This window comes from Oncorhynchus mykiss, chromosome 8, assembly GCF_057628025.1.
Source record: "Oncorhynchus mykiss isolate SJ-2025 chromosome 8, ASM5762802v1, whole genome shotgun sequence".
Taxonomy (NCBI): domain Eukaryota; kingdom Metazoa; phylum Chordata; class Actinopteri; order Salmoniformes; family Salmonidae; genus Oncorhynchus; species Oncorhynchus mykiss.
This window is the reverse complement of record NC_143029.1, coordinates 82,979,723-82,998,179: the sequence shown is the minus strand read 5'-3', so window position 1 is coordinate 82,998,179 and position 18,457 is coordinate 82,979,723.

The following is an 18,457-nucleotide window of genomic DNA, read 5'->3' as shown; positions in this document are numbered from 1 at the left end:
ACCAGGGGGCTTCAGATGGGGTCCTCTCCACGGTTACCAGGGGGGCTTCAGATGGGGTCCTCTCCATTGTTACCAGGGGGGCTTCAGATGGGGTCCTCTCCACGGTTACCAGGGGGCTTCAGATGGGGTCCTCTCCACGGTTACCAGGGGGGCTTCAGATGGGGTCCTCTCCACTGTTACCAGGGGGGCTTCAGATGGGGTCCTCTCCACGGATACCAGGGGGGCTTCAGATGGGGTCCTCTCCACGGTTACCAGGGGGGCTTCAGATGGGGTCCTCTCCACTGTTACCAGGGGGGTTTCAGATGGGGTCCTCTCCACGGTTACCAGGGGGGCTTCAGATGGGGTCCGCTCCACTGTTACCAGGGGGGCTTCAGATGGGGTCCTCTCCACGGTTACCAGGGGGGCTTCAGATGGGGTCCTCTCCACTGTTACCAGGGGGGTTTCAGATGGGGTCCTCTCCACTGTTACCAGGGGGGCTTCAGATGGGGTCTGCTCCATGGTTACCAGGGGGGCTTCAGATGGGGTCCTCTCCACTGTTACCAGGGGGGTTTCAGATGGGGTCCTCTCCACTGTTACCAGGGGGGTTTCAGATGGGGTCTGCTCCATGGTTACCAAGGGGGCTTCAGATGGGGTCCTCTCCACGGTTACCAGGGGGGCTTCAGATGGGGTCCTCTCCACTGTTACCAGGGGGGCTTCAGATGGGGTCCTCTCCACGGTTACCAGGGGGGCTTCAGATGGGGTCCTCTCCACTGTTACCAGGGGGGCTTCAGATGGGGTCCTCTCCACGGTTACCAGGGGGGATTCAGATGGGGTCCTCTCCACTGTTACCAGGGGGGCTTCAGATGGGGTCCTCTCCACGGTTACCAGGGGGGCTTCAGATGGGGTCCTCTCCACGGTTACCAGGGGGGCTTCAGATGGGGTCCTCTCCACTGTTACCAGGGGGGCTTCAGATGGGGACCACTCCACGGTTACCAGGGGGGCTTCAGATGGGGTCCGTTCCACGGTTACCAGGGGGGCTTCAGATGGGGTCCGCTCCACGGATACCAGGGGGGCTTCAGATGGGGTCCTCTCCACTGTTACCAGGGGGGCTTCAGATGGGGTCCTCTCCACGGATACCAGGGGGGCTTCAGATGGGGTCCTCTCCACGGATACCAGGGGGGCTTCAGATGGGGTCCTCTCCACTGTTACCAGGGGGGCTTCAGATGGGGTCCTCTCCACGGATACCAGGGGGGCTTCAGATGGGGTCCTCTCCACGGTTACCAGGGGGGCTTCAGATGGGGTCCTCTCCACTGTTACCAGGGGGGCTTCAGATGGGGTCCGCTCCACGGTTACCAGGGGGGCTTCAGATGGGGACCACTCCACGGTTACCAGGGGGGCTTCAGATGGGGTCCTCTCCACTGTTACCAGGGGGGCTTCAGATGGGGTCCTCTCCACTGTTACCAGGGGGGCTTCAGATGGGGACCGCTCCACGGTTACCAGGGGGGCTTCAGATGGGGTCCGCTCCACGGTTACCAGGGGGGCTTCAGATGGGGTCCTCTCCACTGTTACCAGGGGGGCTTCAGATGGGGTCCTCTCCACGGTTACCAGGGGGGCTTCAGATGGGGTCCGCTCCACGGTTACCAGGGGGGCTTCAGATGGGGTCCTCTCCACGGTTACCAGGGGGGCTTCAGATGGGGTCCTCTCCACTGTTACCAGGGGGGCTTCAGATGGGGTCCTCTCCACGGTTACCAGGGGGGCTTCAGATGGGATCTTCTCCACGGTTACCAAGGGGGCTTCAGATGGGGTCCTCTCCACGGTTACCAAGGGGGCTTCAGATGGGGTCCGCTCCACAGTTACCAGGGGGGCTTCAGGTGGGGTCCGCTCCACGGTTACCAGGGGGGCTTCAGATGGGGACCACGCCACGGTTACCAGGGGGGCTTCAGATGGGGTCCGCTCCACGGTTACCAGGGCGAATTCAGATGGGGACCTCTCCACGGTTACCAGGGGGCTTCAGTGGGGCAGAGATGGGATGAATACTTTTTTTTTTCTTTCTAGGCTCCGATGTCTTTCATAAAAAGAACTGGGAGGGTGTAGTGGAGAAAGCGTGTGCCAGACTGTCAAGATGGAAATGGGTGCTGCCCCAGCTGTCTTATACGGGTAGGGTCCTGGTAGCTAATAATCTTGCTGCCTCTACCCTGTGGCACAGACTAATGATTTTGCAGCCACCAAAGGGTCTGATACAAGAGCTTCAGAGGACCCTTGTCAATTTCTTCTGGTCTGGACAACACTGGATTAAAGCTGCAGCCCTGTACCTGCCACTGCACGAGGGTGGGCAAGGCCTGGTGGACATTTCCTCTAGAATCATGGCTTTCCGGCTCCAAGCAGCCCAGAGATTGTTGTACAGAGAAGGCCAAAACCTATATTCACATCTTCTCCCTTGTGGTTTTAGTGGGCTCTTCTCCCTTGTGGTTTTACTAGGCTCTGCTCCCTTGTGGTTTTAGTGGGCTCTGCTCCCTTGTGGTTTTAGTGGGCTCTGCTCCCTTGTGGTTTTGGTGGGCTCTGCTCCCTTGTGGTTTTACTAGGCTCTGCTCCCTTGTGGTTTTAGTGGGCTCTGCTCCCTTGTGGTTTAACTCGGCTCTGCTCCCTTGTGGTTTTAGTGGGCTCTGCTCCCTTGTGGTTTTACTAGGCTCTGCTCCCTTGTGGTTTTAATGGGCTCTGCTCCCTTGTGGTTTTACTAGCCTCTGCTCCCTTGTGGTTTTAGTGGGCTCTGCTCCCTTGTGGTTTTACTAGGCTCTACTCCCTTGTGGTTTTACTAGGCTCTTGCTCCCTTGTGGTTTTAGTGGGCCCGTCTCCCTTGTTGTTTTAGTGGACTCTGCTCCCTTGTGGTTGTAGTGGGCTCTGCTCCCTTGTGGTTTTAATGGGCTCTGCTCCCTTGTGGTTTTACTAGCCTCTGCTCCCTTGTGGTTTTAGTGGGCTCTGCTCCCTTGTGGTTTTACTAGGCTCTACTCCCTTGTGGTTTTACTAGGCTCTTGCTCCCTTGTGGTTTTAGTGGGCCCGTCTCCCTTGTTGTTTTAGTGGGCTCTGCTCCCTTGTGGTTGTAGTGGGCTCTGCTCACTTGTGGTTTTAGTGGGCTCTGCTCCCTTGTGGTTTTAGTGGGCTCTTCTCCCTTGTGGTTTTACTAGGCTCTTCTCCCTTGTGGTTTTACTAGGCTCTGCTCCCTTGTGGTTTTACTAGGCTCTGCTCCCTTGTGGTTTTAGTGGGCTCTTCTCCCTTGTGGTTTTAGTGGGCTCTCTCCCCTGTGGTTTTAATGGGCTGACTGTGAATGCTCTGAAAGACACTGGATCTAAGTCTGTGATGACATCTACAGTACTACTGCAAAGAGGTTGGCTGCATGTATACCTCCCAAAATAGACCCCTCGTAGCCTTCCACGGACTATGTACAGACCTAGTGTTCCAGTCCCCTCGTAGCCTTCCACTGACTATGTACAGATCCAGTGTTCGACAGAGCAGCAATAGTTGTTCCCCATTTCTGTTTTTAATAAAAGTTATTCTTCACAGTTATGTCAAATTGGCTGGATGTCGTTTGACATTTGACAGTGGCGTTTATTCATGGAGGCCAAGCGAAGCCAGGCTTCCCCAAATATTTGACCATTAAAAAAAACACAATAAAGAAATGATTTATCTTTTGTCCCTCTGTGTTTTCAAAAATAAATTCCGGCAAAGTGATCCAAACGAGGGAAACAGTGCCCCTCTGTCTCAGTATGTGTAGCCCAAGAGTGTAACATGTTGCCACCGTAGCATTTGATTGATTGATGCCAGCAAGCAAAATTAATAATTAGCCAATCAGCGTTGATCTGAGCTCAACTGCGGGTTGTCCTGGTGCAGCAAAATGCCCCCCAAGGGAAGCCGGTTAGAATTTGGCTTCAGACCAATCAAATCACTTCCTTTGCTAAACGTAATTTTCAGAAAAACGTGTCTGTTTCTGTTCTGCTTGTGTCCTGCAGTAGCTAGTTTGCTAAATAGACCCTTTCCTAAGCCTTGGATGGGGATTATCATTTGGATTTATAGTTTTGACTTAATTCTCTGTGGAATAGTGGAGGCTCCTGTTGTCTTTGTGCTGACTTGAGGTAACTCTGTGGTTCTAAATCAGTAGATGTTTAGTAAACTGTCAAACATGAACATACTTGACCATGCTGTTTGTATGCAATATTTGCTTTGTGGACTTCACCGGACAGATGTGGCTCTCCAGTTTTGTGATGAAACAAAGGTGTGTGTCGTCGAACTTATTCCGCCACTGTGTGACTGTTGTCTTTTTGTTGTCATGCCTTGTTGTACATCACGGTGTCGTATGAACTAAAGGGTTATAGAGCGAACAACACAATGATGACAGTATCGGTTGAAATATGGCTTTTTCTACTGGCTTGGCTTCCTCAGGGATTTTACACATGCACTACTCCTGTTTGGGTGATGAACAATTCTTGATACAGACGGGAAACTGTTGAGCGTGAATAACCCAGCAGCGTTGCAGTTCTTGACACAAACCGGTGTGTCTGGAACCTACTACAATACCCCGTTCAAAGGCACTTAAATATTTTGTCTTGCCCATTCACCCTCAATGGCACACATACACAATCCATGTCTCAAGGCTTAAAACTCCTTCTTTAACCTGTCTCCTCCCTTTCATCTACACTGATTTGAAGTGGATTTAACATCAGTGACATCAATAAGGGATCATAGCTTTCACCTGATTGGTTCTATTGAGTGTGTTACCTGTGTGTTGAACAAAATCATAATTCCCCCTGCATGACTCCCTGGGTGACTCAATCATCTCCCTGTATTCTAGTGGACATCCCCATCTCCTCTACTCCATGTCTCCTGTACCCTAGTGGACATCTCCATCTCCTCTACTCCATCATCTCCCTGTATTCTAGTGGACATCCCCATCTCCTCTACTCCATGTCTCCTGTACCCTAGTGGACATCTCCATCTCCTCTACTCCATAATCTCCCTGTATTCTAGTGGACATCTCCATTCCCTCTACTCCATGTCTCCTGTACCCTAGTGGATATCCCCATCTCCTCTACTCCATGTCTCCTTTACCCTAGTGGACATTACCATCTCCTCTACTCCATGTCTCCCTATATTCTAGTGGACATCTCCATCTCCTCTACTCCATGTCTCCTGTACCCTAGTGGACATCTCCATCTCCTCTACTCCATAATCTCCCTGTATTCTAGTGGACATCTCCATTCCCTCTACTCCATGTCTCCTGTACCCTAGTGGACATACCCATCTCCTCTACTCCATGTCTCCTGTACCCTAGTGGACATCTCCATCTCCTCTACTCCATGTCTCCTGTACCCTAGTGGACATCTCCATCTCCTCTACTCCATGTCTCCTGTACCCTAGTGGACATCTCCTCTACTCCATGTCTCCTGTACCCTCTCTCTCTCTCGCTCTCTCTCAATTTCATACAGGCATTCAGTTTGATACAATAAAAGATACTGAAATGTTAAATGTCAATTATCTTTCTCTCTCTTTCTCAATTTCATACACATTCAATTTGATACCAATAAAGGCAGGATAACTTGATAAAACATAATGAAATGGAAGATGGGAACCAAGGTCGTAACCATTCATGACGATTTTGCTCGACAAAGAGCTTTTCCTCCTACCTCCTAGTCAGAAAGCTTATCCTCTCTAACTCCAAGTCAGAAAGCTTATCCTCTCTAACTCCTAGTCAGAAAGCTTATCCTTCTACCTCCTAGCCAGAAAGCTTATCCTCCTACCTTCTAGCCAGAAAGCTTATCCTCCTACCTCCTAGTCAGAAAGCTTATCCTCCTACCTCCTAGCCAGAAGGCTTATCCTCCTACCTCCTAGCCAGAAAGCTACCCCCATCTCCTCTACTCCATGTCTCCTGTACCCAAGTGGACATCTCCATCGCCTCTACTCCATCATCTCCCTGTATTCTAGTGGACATCTCCATCTCCTCTACTCCATGTCTCCTGTACCCTAGTGGACATCTCCATCTCCTCTACTCCATGTCTCCTTTACCCTAGTGGACATCTCCATCTCCTCTACTCCATGTCTCCTGTACCCTAGTGGACATCTCCATCTCCTCTACTCCATCATCTCACTGTATTCTAGTGGACATCTCCATCTCCTCTACTCCATGTCTCCTGTACCCTAGTGGACATCTCCATCTCCTCTACTCCATCATCTCCCTGTATTCTAGTGGACATCCCCATCTCCTCTACTCCATGTCTCCTGTACCCTAGTGGACATCTCCATTCCCTCTACTCCATGTCTCCTGTACCCTAGTGGATATCCCCATCTCCTCTACTCCATGTCTCCTTTACCCTAGTGGACATTACCATCTCCTCTACTCCATGTCTCCCTATATTCTAGTGGACATCTCCATCTCCTCTACTCCATGTCTCCTGTACCCTAGTGGACATCTCCATCTCCTCTACTCCATAATCTCCCTGTATTCTAGTGGACATCTCCATTCCCTCTACTCCATGTCTCCTGTACCCTAGTGGACATACCCATCTCCTCTACTCCATGTCTCCTGTACCCTACTGGACATCTCCATCTCCTCTACTCCATGTCTCCTTTACCCTAGTGGACATCTCCATCTCCTCTACTTCATGTCTCCTGTACCCTAGTGGACATCTCCATCTCCTCTACTCCATGTCTCCTGTACCCTAATGGACATCTCCTCTACTCCATCATCTCCCTGAACCCTAGTGGACATCTCCATCTCCTCTACTCCATGTCTCCTGTACCCTAGTGGACATCTCCATCTCCTCTACTCCATGTCTCCTGTACCCTAGTGGACATCTCCATCTCCTCTACTCCATGTCTCCTGTACCCTAGTGGACATCCCCATCTCCTCTACTCCATGTCTCCTGTACCCTAGTGGACATCTCCTCTACTCCATGTCTCCTGTACCCTCTCTCTCTCTCGCTCTCTCTCAATTTCATACAGGCATTCAGTTTGATACAATAAAAGATACTGAAATGTTAAATGTCAATTATCTTTCTCTCTCTTTCTCAATTTCATACACATTCAATTTGATACCAATAAAGGCAGGATAACTTGATAAAACATAATGAAATGGAAGATGGGAACCAAGGTCGTAACCATTCATGACGATTTTGCTCGACAAAGAGCTTTTCCTCCTACCTCCTAGTCAGAAAGCTTATCCTCTCTAACTCCAAGTCAGAAAGCTTATCCTCTCTAACTCCTAGTCAGAAAGCTTATCCTTCTACCTCCTAGCCAGAAAGCTTATCCTCCTACCTTCTAGCCAGAAAGCTTATCCTCCTACCTCCTAGTCAGAAAGCTTATCCTCCTACCTCCTAGCCAGAAGGCTTATCCTCCTACCTCCTAGCCAGAAAGCTACCCCCATCTCCTCTACTCCATGTCTCCTGTACCCAAGTGGACATCTCCATCGCCTCTACTCCATCATCTCCCTGTATTCTAGTGGACATCTCCATCTCCTCTACTCCATGTCTCCTTTACCCTAGTGGACATCTCCATCTCCTCTACTCCATGTCTCCTGTACCCTAGTGGACATCTCCATCTCCTCTACTCCATCATCTCACTGTATTCTAGTGGACATCTCCATCTCCTCTACTCCATGTCTCCTTACCCTAGTGGACATCTCCATCTCCTCTACTCCATCATCTCACTGTATTCTAGTGGACATCTCCATCTCCTCTACTCCATGTCTCCTGTACCCTAGTGGACATCTCCATCTCCTCTACTCCATGTCTCCTTTACCCTAGTGGACATCTCCATCTCCTCTACTCCATGTCTCCTGTACCCTAGTGGACATCTCCATCTCCTCTACTCCATGTCTCCTGTACCCTAGTGGACATCCCAATCTCCTCTACTCCATGTCTCCTGTACCCTAGTGGACATCTCCATCTCCTCTACTCCATGTCTCATGTACCCTAGTGGACATCTCCATCTCCTCTACTCCATGTCTCCTGTACCCTAGTGGACATCCCCATCTCCTCTAATCCATGTCTCCTGTACCCTAGTAGACATCCCCATCTCCTCTACTCCATGTCTCCTGTACCCTAGTGGACATCCCAATCTCCTCTACTCCTTGTCTCCTGTACCCTAGTGGACATCTCCATCTCCTCTACTCCATGTCTCCTGTACCCTAGTGGACATCTCCATCTCCTCTACTCCATGTCTCCTGTACCCTAGTGGACATCCCCATGTCCTCTACTCCATGTCTCCTGTACCCAAGTGGACATCCCCATCTCCTCTACTCCATGTCTCCTGTACCCTAGTGGACATCTCCATCTCCTCTACTCCATGTCTCCTGTACCCTAGTGGACATCTCCATCGCCTCTACTCCATCATCTCCCCATATTCTAGTGGACATCTCCATCTCCTCTACTCCATGTCTCCTGTACCCTAGTGGACATCTCCATCTCCTCTACTCCATGTCTCCTGTACCCTAGTGGACATCTCCATCTCCTCTACTCCATGTCTCCTGTACCCTAGTGGACATCTCCATCTCCTCTACGCCATGTCTCCTGTACCCTAGTGGACATCTCCATCTCCTCTACTCCATGTCTCCTGTACCCTAGTGGACATCTCCATATCCTCTACTCCATGTCTCCTGTACCCTAGTGGACATCTCCATCTCCTCTACTCCATGTCTCCTGTATCCTAGTGGACATCTCCATCTCCTCTACTCCATGTCTCCTGTACCCTAGTGGACATCCCAATCTCCTCTACTCCATGTCTCCTGTACCCTAGTGGACATCTCCATCTCCTCTACTCCCATGTCTCCTGTACCCTAGTGGACATCCCCATCTCCTCTACTCCATGTCTCCTGTACCATAGTGGACATCTCCATCTCCTCTACTCCATGTCTCCTGTACCCTAGTGGACATCCCAATCTCCTCTACTCCATGTCTCCTGTACCCTAGTGGACATCTCCATCTCCTCTACTCCCATGTCTCCTGTACCCTAGTGGACATCCCCATCTCCTCTACTCCATGTCTCCTGTACCATAGTGGACATCTCCATCTCCTCTACTCCATGTCTCCTGTACCCTAGTGGACATCCCATCTCCTCTACTCCATGTCTCCTGTACCCTAGTGGACATCCCCATGTCCTCTACTCCATGTCTCCTGTACCCAAGTGGACATCCCCATCTCCTCTACTCCATGTCTCCTGTACCCTAGTGGACATCTCCATCTCCTCTACTCCATGTCTCCTGTACCCTAGTGGACATCTCCATCGCCTCTACTCCATCATCTCCCCATATTCTAGTGGACATCTCCATCTCCTCTACTCCATGTCTCCTGTACCCTAGTGGACATCTCCATCTCCTCTACTCCATGTCTCCTGTACCCTAGTGGACATCTCCATCTCCTCTACTCCATGTCTCCTGTACCCTAGTGGACATCTCCATCTCCTCTACGCCATGTCTCCTGTACCCTAGTGGACATCTCCATCTCCTCTACTCCATGTCTCCTGTACCCTAGTGGACATCTCCATATCCTCTACTCCATGTCTCCTGTACCCTAGTGGACATCTCCATCTCCTCTACTCCATGTCTCCTGTATCCTAGTGGACATCTCCATCTCCTCTACTCCATGTCTCCTGTACCCTAGTGGACATCCCAATCTCCTCTACTCCATGTCTCCTGTACCCTAGTGGACATCTCCATCTCCTCTACTCCCATGTCTCCTGTACCCTAGTGGACATCCCCATCTCCTCTACTCCATGTCTCCTGTACCATAGTGGACATCTCCATCTCCTCTACTCCATGTCTCCTGTACCCTAGTGGACATCCCATCTCCTCTACTCCATGTCTCCTGTACCCTAGTGGACATCTCCATCTCCTCTACTCCATGTCTCCTTTACCCTAGTGGACATCTCCATCTCCTCTACTCCATGTCTCCTGTAACCTAGTGGACATCTCCATCTCCTCTACTCCATCATCTCACTGTATTCTAGTGGACATCTCCATCTCCTCTACTCCATGTCTCCTGTACCCTAGTGGACATCTCCATCTCCTCTACGCCATGTCTCCTGTACCCTAGTGGACATCTCCATCTCCTCTACTCCATGTCTCCTGTACCCTAGTGGACATCCCAATCTCCTCTACTCCATGTCTCCTGTACCCTAGTGGACATCTCCATCTCCTCTACTCCATGTCTCATGTACCCTAGTGGACATCTCCATCTCCTCTACTCCATGTCTCCTGTACCCTAGTGGACATCCCCATCTCCTCTAATCCATGTCTCCTGTACCCTAGTAGACATCCCCATCTCCTCTACTCCATGTCTCCTGTACCCTAGTGGACATCCCAATCTCCTCTACTCCATGTCTCCTGTACCCTAGTGGACATCTCCATCTCCTCTACTCCATGTCTCCTTACCCTAGTGGACATCTCCATCTCCTCTACTCCATCATCTCCCTGTATTCTAGTGGACATCCCAATCTCCTCTACTCCATGTCTCCTGTACCCTAGTGGACATCTCCATCTCCTCTACTCCATGTCTCCTGTACCCTAGTGGACATCTCCATTGCCTCTACTCCATCATCTCCCTATATTCTAGTGGACATCTCCATCTCCTCTACTCCATGTCTCCTGTACCCTAGTGGACATCCCAATCTCCTCTACTCCATCATCTCCCTGTATTCTAGTGGACATCCCAATCTCCTCTACTCCATGTCTCCTGTACCCTAGTGGACATCTCCATCTCCTCTACTCCATGTCTCCTGTACCCTATAGGACATCTCCATCTCCTCTACTCCATGTCTCCTGTACCCTAGTGGACATCTCCATCTCCTCTACTCCATGTCTCCTGTACCCTAGTGGACATACCCATCTCCTCTACTCCATGTCTCCTGTACCCTAGTGGACATCTCCTCTACTCCATGTCTCCTGTACCCTAGTGGACATCTCCATTGCCTCTACTCCATCATCTCCCTATATTCTAGTGGACATCCCCATCTCCTCTACTCCAAGCGTATCCTCTCTACCTCCTAGTCAGAAAGCTTATCCTCCTACCTCCTAGTCAGAAAGCTTATCCTCCTACCTCCTAGCCAGAAAGCTTATCCTCCTACCTCCTAGCCAGAAAGCTTATCCTCCTACCTCCTAGTCAGAAAGTGATGAATCCCAGGAGCTGTGACGTACAGAGGGGAAGAAACACACACACACACACACACACACACACACACACACACACACACGGTATAAGAGGCCTTGAGCTCTTGAGCAGGAGCTTCATTATGTGTGTATTGTATGTGTGCCGACGTTGAGATAACTAATACTCTGCAGGCTGTGATTGACATCCCAGTAAACACTACTGGTGAACCAATTTGCTGCAGAGGCTTTGGAGAGAATGAGGAGTAGAGGCAGATAGAGAGATGACAGTGAGAGAGAGAGAGAGAGAGAAAGAGAGAGGGAGAGAGCGAGAGAGAGAGAGAGAGAGAGAGAGATGGAGAGATGACGGGGAGAGTGAGAGTGGGAGAGGAGGGAGAGAAAAACATAGTGAGGGAGACAGCGAGAGAGATTGAGAGATGACAAGAAGAGAGGGAGAGAGACAGAGAGAGAGAGAGATGTGAGGAGGTGGATGAGGTAACTGTGAACACGACACAACAAGCACTTTTCATAATGACACTCATTTGTGCTCACTCCGCTGCCAGGGATACAACAGCCCATCTTCCCCCTGTCCAGCCACCCACATACACACACACACACACACACACACTTTCAGTGAGTCAATGTCAGCCTAATCTGCAAGCCACGAGAAATGTTGCAAAATGGTGGCAACTTTTCACACAGCACAGGCTTGGGTGGCTCTAGAGAGGCATCTCAGACTCAGTCATTGGATCTTCTGTCATCAAGAGGCTTTAAGGGGAACTGAGATGGCAGCTCTATGTTGCACTGGGGACACAGCATATCACACACACAAAACATTTATGTTGCTAATTAAAATCATGGACAAACACAGAGCTAGGAGTTAATTCAGAATCCTGACCAAACTGAGACCCAGCTAGGAGTTAATTCAGAATCCTTACCAAACTGAGACCCAGCTAGGAGTTAAATCAGAATCCTGACCAAACTGAGACCCAGCTAGGAGTTAAATCAGAATCCTGACCAAAATGTGACCCAGCTAGGAGTTAATTCAGAATCCTTACCAAACTGAGACCCAGCTAGGAGTTAAATCAGAATCCTGACCAAACTGAGACCCAGCTAGGAGTTAATTCAGAATCCTTACCAAACTGAGACCCAGCTAGGAGTTAAATCAGAATCCTGACCAAACTGAGACGCAGCTAGGAGTTAAATCAGAATCCTGACCAAAATGTGACCCAGCTAGGATATAAATCAGAATCGTTACCAAACTGAGACCCAGCTAGGAGTTAAATCAGAATCCTGACCAAACTGAGACCCAGCTAGGAGTTAAATCAGAATCCTGACCAAACTGACTGAGACCCAGCTAGGAGAGACCCTGTCATCCCAGAGTCCTCCCAGAATCCCCGAGCTGACAAGGTAAAAATATGTTGTTCTGCCCCTGAGCAAGTTAACCCACTGTTCCCCAGACGATGTTGATTAAGGCAGCCCCCCACACCTCTCTGATTCAGAGGGGTTGGGTTAAATGCAGAAGACACATTTCAGTTGGATAACTTTCCTTGTATTAAACTGCTCCCCTACAATAACAACAGAGTGGCTAGACAGATTTCCCCTGCTCTTTAACACATTATCATTCAGCTCCCCTTTTCAAGATTTTAACGCCTTTTATAGGACACAATGACTGTGTCCAGAAAATCCCCAAACAGAGCATTCCCTCCCACACACACTCAGTCAGCTGCATCTGTTACGATGCACAAACACACACAACACATCACAGCAACCGTCTGACTGTTTTATTTTTAGTGGTCCGCTGATGACAAGCTAGCCATGTCAGAGACAGTCATAGTGGGCCTGTGCTTTGTCAAGGTTTTTCTAAGGTTTTGATCAGTAACCTTAGTCAAATACTTAGTCACGGTGTACTGTCGATGTTGGGCCAGATAGCACTGCATTTAGCTTTGTGCTTGTGTTTCCCCTTAAGCAATGTAGTTTTGTTTTGACTGTGTTGCAATTTGGTTTATTCTGATTGATTGGATGTTCTGGTCCTGGGGCTTCAGTGTGTTAGTAGAACAGGTTTGTGAACTCAGCCCCAGGACCAGCTGGATGAGGGGACTGAGGCTTCAGTGTGTTAGTAGAACAGGTTTGTGAACTCAGCCCCAGGACCATCTGGATGAGGGGACTGAGGCTTCAGTGTGTTAGTAGAACAGGTTTGTGAAGTCAGCCCCAGGACCAGCTGGATGAGGGGACTGAGGCTTCAGTGTGTTAGTAGAACAGGTTTGTGAACTCAGCCCCAGGACCAGCTGGATGAGGGGACTGAGGCTTCAGTGTGTTAGTAGAACAGGTTTGTGAACTCAGCCCCAGGACCATCTGGATGAGGGGACTCTTTTCTTTGCTCAGCTCTTGGCATTGCAGGGCTTGGTAATGATATGAGAGGGGTCACTCTACTGTAGATGTTTCCAAAACTTAATTGCACTTTTTTGAGTTTTTATTATTAGTGGATATTGGCCTAATTCTGCCCTGCATGCATTGTTTGTAGTTTTCCTCTGGACATGTAGGAGAATCTTACAGAACTCTGCATGCAGAGTTTCAATGGGGTTTGTCCCATTTGGTGAAATCTTGTTTTGTGTGGACCCCACACCTCGCTGGCATCTCTCTGTCTCTCTCTCTGTCTCTCTCTCTTTCTCTCTCTCTCTCTCTCTGTCTCTGTCTCTCTCTCTCTCTGTCTCTCTCTCTGTCTCTCGTTCTCTCTCTCTTTCTGTCTCTCTCTCTCTGTCTCTCTCTCTCTGTGTCTCTCTCTCTCTCTCTCTGTGTATCTCTGTGTGTGTCTCTCTCTGTCCCTCTCTCTCTCTCTGTCTCTCTCTCTGTGTCTCTCTGTCTCTCTCTCTTGCAGTGCATGCTGGGAGTTTTTTGGAATGTGTTCAGTGTGTTTGGTGTGAATCAACTTATTTTCTTGATTCTGTCCTTGATATTTTCATGAAATGTTATTTTTCTATGGTGGAGGGTTAATGGAATATTTGTTTTAGCGGTATCCACAGTTTTTTCAAAGTTAGGGTGGAAGAGGACAGAGTAAGTTTCCTGGGGTTTGGAAGATGTGGTGTGCGCGATGGCTTCTCAACCTAGCGCGGAGGAAACGCTGTCGATACGGCATGGATTCAGGTGTGTTCCTGAGAATGGAGTTAAGGTGGAGGAGGTTCTGCTCGCGGTCGGTCGGTGAACAGGTAGGAGCTGAATTTATACATTCTGCTTCTAGAATGAACAAAGCTGTTGTCGTGTTCATGAAAAGAGCAAATTTGGTTGGTAGGCTAATTGTTAGTGGAATATTTGTAAGGGGTGTGTTGATGCCAATTTCACCATGACTATGCCCAGCATTAAAAAAAATGAAAAAGGGGGAGAAGAACGGAGGTGGGAGGGGAGAGGCTGGTGTGGTTAAAGGCCCCAAGGAACCTTTACCTGGTGCTGGGGGGGGGGGGGGGCTGACCAGAGAGGAAGGGCAGGTGGTCAGGATGGGAGATAGAGATGAGGAGGAGGAAAGTGAGTCTGAGGAAGAGGATGATGAGGAGGCCTTTTCTTCAGACTCCTCTTCAATGGGCCTGGAGCTGACAACCAGTGGAAAAGGTGGAAAAAGTTCATCTTGAGGGTTTTTTTTCTGATCCGAGAAAGTTTGTAAGATCAGTACAACATGCTACGAAAAATCACCCAGGAAACGGTTTAGGTTGAGGAAGTGGGTCACAACAGTGCGTAAGGGTCTACCTACAGATGCTGTTTAGATGAATAATTTCTTACTGACACTGGGGCTTTTTGAGCTTTGCTATTGGTCTCTTTCTTTGCTGCCTTTTCTCCCACTTCTTATGGAGACTCTTCGGGTAGGATCGCTCAATATAAATGGCGCCAGAGATGCGGGAATGAGGAGTGTGTTGGGTGAATATGTAAAACAAAAAAAGTACAGATGTTGTTTCTGCAGGAGACTCATAGTGATGTGGTGAATGAAGTTGATTGGGAGCTCTGGTGGAAAGGGGCAAGTGTGTTGATCCATGGGACAAATCTTAGTGCAGGAGTGGCAGTCCTTTTTGTACCGGGGCTGTCTGTAAAAATGTGCTCCTCAAAATAGGTGTGTAGGGTTGGCTGCTTGTTGTAAAAGCAGAAATTAACAACATGGGTTTTGTCTTTATAAATGTGTATGCCCCTAACACAGGGAGAGAGAGGGGGCATCTGTTTGGGTGTCTTAGACAGGAACTCTCACAGGTAGTGCCTGAGAAGACTCTGGTGGTCGGTGGGGACTGGAACTGTACAATGGATTTTTTACTAAAGACAGAAGACAGCCTCATTCTGGGTCAGTGGGAGTGCTAAGGGACATCATTAATCATTAATCAGTTTGACCTAGTGGATGTTTGGAGAACTAGACTTCCCAACACAAGACAGTATACATTTATTTTTATTTTTATTTCACCTTTATTTAAACAGGTAGGCAAATTGAGAACAAGTTCTCATTTACAACTGCGACCTGGCCAAGATAAAGCATAGCAATTCAACACATACAACAACACGGAGTATCACATGGAATAAACAAAACCTAGTCAATAATACAGTAGAAAAAGAAAACAAAAAGTCTATATACAGTGAGTGGAAATGAGGTAAGATAATGGAGTTAAGGCAATAAATAGGCCATGGTGGCGAAGTAATTACAATATAGCAATTAAACACTAGAATGGTAGGATCTGCTTTTCTGATGTATCAAATACTTATGTCATGCAATAAAATTACTTAAAAATCATACAATGTGATTTTCTGGATTGTTGTTTTAGATTCCGTCTCTCGCAGTTGAAGTGTACCTATGATAAAAAATTACAGACCTCTACATGCTTTGTAAGTAGGAAAACCTGCAAAATCGGCAGTGTATCAAATACTTGTTCTCCCCACTGTACCTGCTGGAGCGCGTGCTACGAGTGGGTGCTGAGATAAGGCAAGCTTTACCTAGCAGAGACTTGTAGATAACCTGTAGCCAGTGGGTTTGGCGATGAGTATGAAGCGAGGGCCAACCAACGAGAGCGTAAAGGTCGCAGTGGTGGGTAGTGTATGGGGCTTTGGTGACTAAATGGATGGCACTGTGATAGACTGCATCCAATTTGTTGAGTAGAGTGTTGGAGTCTATTTTATAGATGACATCGCCGAAGTCGAGGATCGGTAGGATGGTCAGTTTTACGAGGGTATGTTTGGCAGCATGAGTGAATGATGCTTTGTTGCGATATAGGAATCCGATTCTAGATTTAATTTTGGATTGGAGATGCTTAATGTGAGTCTGGAAGGAGAGTTTACAGTCTAACCACGTTCACGTATTCTAAGTCAGAGCCGTCCAGAGTAGTGATGCTGGACCGGCGGGCAGGTGCGGGCAATGATCGATTGAATAGCATGCATTTAGTTTTACTTGCATTTAAGAGCAGTTGGAGGCCACGGAAGGAGAGTTGTATTTCATTGAAGCTTGTCTGGAGGTTAGTTAACACAGTGTCCAAAGAGAGGCCAGAAGTACACAGAATGGTGTCATCTGCGTAGAGGTGGATCAGAGAATCACCAGCAGCAAGAGCGGCATCATTGATGTATACAGAGAAGAGAGTCGGCCCGAGAATTGAACCCTGTAGCACCCCCATAAAGACTGCCAGAATTCCGGACAACAGGCCCTCCGATTTGACACACTGAACTCTATCAGAGTAGTTGGTAAACCAGGTGAGGCAATCATTTGAAAAACCAATGCTGTCGAGTCTGCCAATAAGAATGTGGTGATTGACAGAGTCGAAAGCTTTGGCCAGGTTGATGAATACGGCTGAACAGTAATGTCTCTTATCGATGCCGGTTATGATATCGTTTAGGACCTTGAGCGTGGCTGAGGTGCACCCATGACCAGCTCTGAAACCAGATTTCATAGCGGAGAAGGTACGGTGGGATTCGAAATGGTTGATAATCTGTTTGTTAACTTGGCTTTTGAAGACCTTAGAAAGACAGGGTAAGATAGATATAGGTCTGTAGCAGTTTGGGTCTAGAGTGTCACCCCCTTTGAAGAGGGGGATAACTGTGGCAGCTTTCCAATCTTTGGGAATCTCAGACGAGACGAAAGAGAGGTTGAACAGGCTAGTAATAGGGGTTGCTACAATTTCGGCAGATCATTTTAGAAAGAAAGGGTCCAGATTGTCTAGCCCGGCTGATTTGTAGGGGTCCAGATTTTGCAGCTCTTTCAGAACAACAGCTATCTGGATTTGGGTGAAGGAGAAATGGTGGGGGCTGGGTGGGTTGCTGTGGAGGGTGCCGGGCAGTTGACCGGGGTAGGGGTAGCCAGGTGGAAAGCATGGCCAGCCGTAGAGAAATGCTTATTGAAATTCTCAATTATAGTGGATTTATCGGTGGTAACAGTGTTTCCTAGCCTCAGAGCAGTGGGCAGCTGGGAGGAGGTGCTCTTATTCTGCATGGACTTTACAGTGTCCCAGAACTATTTTGAGTTTGTACTACAGGATGCAATTTTCCATTTGAAAAAGCTAGTCTTAGCTTTCCTAACCGCCTGTGTATATTTGTTCCTAACTTCCCTGAAAAGTTGCATATCACGGGGGCTATTTGATGCTAATGCAGAACATGGGTGAAGGTATTTGGGGCTAGAGTGAGTTCAGCCCGACTTGATCGGTTTTACATGTCCAGAAATCAGAGCAATAGGCTGTTGGGTGCTACCATTCTCCCAGTGGGGTTTTCAGATCACCACATATCCATGGCCCGGCTGTCTATTTCACCAGGGCCTCGACAGGCATCCTATTGGAAGTTTAATGTAAAGCTCTTACAAGTTGCCACTTTTTTCTCAGGTTTCCAGATTTTTTGGGAAATGGGGAGGCAGCAAAGAGAGGAGTATGAGGCTCTGGGTTAATGGTGGGATGTGGGAAAGTCAACAGTATACAGCTCTCTCATCCTCAGAGGCTAGGAGAGTGTTGTGGGAACTAGAGCGTAGATGAGATGGAGGTAGAGATGGTGGGGCAAGGCAATGTAGGCCTCCAGGAAAATTTAGCTGAATTACGTAGTGACCTGGGCAGTTTTTTCCAGGTTAAAACAAAGGGAGCACTTGTAAGAGCTAGGTTCTCCATGCCTCAAGGAGATGGATGCTCCCAGCTCCTTCTTCTTTGGTTTGGAAAGACAGAGTGGTGAAGCCAAGGGTATGCATTGTCTACGGCTGTCTGATGGGCGGGTGATCTCTGTGGTTGGTGAGATGCGGGAGTGAACTGTGGAGTTTTATACTGAGTTGTACAGGGCAGAACTGTGTGATCCTATGTGTGCTCAGGTCTTGTTTGCAGAACTCCCTAAGCTCTCTCTGGCACAGAGGGATGAAATTCACATTCC